The sequence below is a fragment of the Mandrillus leucophaeus genome, unplaced genomic scaffold (assembly GCF_000951045.1).
Source record: "Mandrillus leucophaeus isolate KB7577 unplaced genomic scaffold, Mleu.le_1.0 Scaffold210, whole genome shotgun sequence".
Lineage (NCBI taxonomy): Eukaryota > Metazoa > Chordata > Mammalia > Primates > Cercopithecidae > Mandrillus > Mandrillus leucophaeus.
The window spans coordinates 4,874,085-4,876,251 of NW_012102144.1; positions in this window are offsets into that span (position 1 = coordinate 4,874,085).

The following is a 2,167-nucleotide window of genomic DNA, read 5'->3' on the forward strand; positions in this document are numbered from 1 at the left end:
TGTGTCGGGGTGGGTTTTTGCCTCTTGTGGCCCAGTTCCAGTTGCTCCACACATCAAGCCAATTCCTGGGCCAACTGCTGCACCTGGGCCTCAGCACTTAGGGGAACTTCCTCTGGGGCAGGTTTCTCTGAGGCCTTCTCGCCTCCATTTGCCACAGAGGCCGTGTTCCGGGTTTTCTTCTTATTCTTTTGTATTTTTGACCTGCGCTGCCTTCATCATCTAACATCTGGAGTTGGTGTTACTGCACGTGGGTTGCCCTGGGCAGAGACAGGCAGTGGGAGGATTCCGGGTGCTGGAAACCGGGCCAGGAAGCTGGTGTCTGCGGAACTCATGGGGAGTACTCAGGCCTGGGGAGGCCACCGCCTCCCCGGCAAGATGTCCTAGGGCCACCATGTGCCGCAGTGGCCACCAGAACTATGACGGTCTTAGCTGTTAATGCATGTTTATTTTAGATTTGCCATTTCAACTGATTTATTAGTTTCTTTTTTCTCCCAGCCTCCTAGCTACCTTTACAAAATTGAAAATGGAATCCCCTACCAGCATAAACATTAAGGGCGAATTAACTTCAAGACTGTGTAGAGACAGGAAGACTCAGATCCATGTGTACATGTTTTACCTGGGGATGGGGGTGGGTTTCAGAAGAATGGAAAATATAATTTTTTCCCCACTGATTACACTTCCTGTGTTTCATTTTCAGCTTTCTAATAATAACATAGGGGAAAGGAAGAATTTGAGAGTTTCTCAGAAGATCAGGCAATTCTTTGAAGAATCTGAGAACATAGAAGCTCCCCTGGCTGCTTTCCATGATTGAAATCAGTGATGCATTGGTTTCTTTGTGTGGGCTTTTGAAAGATCATTAGAAACCAACCTGAGGATCATGAGATTCTGGTGGACACAGGAGCAATGCATGGCAATACAGTGCATTCTAATGCAACCTACTTTAAAAGGTAAATAGATAAAAGAAAATAAAGAAGACTGAAAATGCAGAAAATTCAACCATACAGTCCTTTTCAAATTAAATATCTCTTCCCCTCTAATTCCTCTGTTCTAGCAGAGGAGGGGAGATGAGCTGCCACTCCATGCTCGTGCTTAACAAAATTATGTTAGGTTGGTGCAAAAGTAATTGCAGTTTTTGCCATTTAAAAATAATTGCAATATTATCTCCTAGAATTTTTATAGTTTCAGGTCTTAGGTTTAAGTCCTTAATCCATTTTGAGCTGATTTTTTGTATAGGGCTGGATGTTGGCTTAGGCAAGGATTTCATGACCAAGAACCTGAAAACAAATGCAATAAAAACCAAGATAAATAGCTGAGACCTAGTTAAACTAAAGAGCTTTGGCATGCCAAAAGGAACAGTCAGCAGAGTAAAAAGACAACCAACAGAGTGGGAGAAAATCTTCCTAATCTATACATCTGACAAAGTACTGATATCTAGAATATACAACGAACTCAAACAAATCAGTAAGAAAAAAAAAATCCCATCAAAAAGTGGCTAAGGATATGAATAGGCAGTTCTCAAAAGAAGATATACGAATGGCCAACAAACATAAGAAAAAATGCTCAATATCACGAATGATCAGGGAAATGCAAATCAAAACTACAATGTGATACCACCTCACTCCTGCAAGAATGGCCATAATTTAAAAAAGTCAAAAAACGGTAGATGTTAGCATGGATGCGGTGAACAGGGAACACTTCTACACTGCTGGTGGGAATGTAAATTAGTACAGCCACTATGGAAGACAGTGTGGAGATTCCTTAAAGAATTAAAAGTAGAACTACCATTTGCTCCATCAATCCCACTACTGGGTATCCACCCAGAGGAAAAGAAGTCATTATTCAAAAAAAATACTTGCACACACATGTTTATAGTGGCACAATTCAAAATAGCAAAATCGTGGTACCAACCCAAATGCCCATTAGTCAATGAGTGGATAAAGAAACTGTGGTATGTATATATGATGGAATACTATGCAGCCATAAAAAGGATTGAATTAACAGCATTTGCAGTGACCTGAATGAGATTGGAGACTATTATTCTAAGTAAAGTAACTCAGGAATGGAAAACCAAACATCATATGTTCTCACAGATATGTGGGAGCTAAGCTATGAGGACGCAAAGGCATAAGAATGATACAATGGACTTTGGGGACTTGGGGGAAGGGTG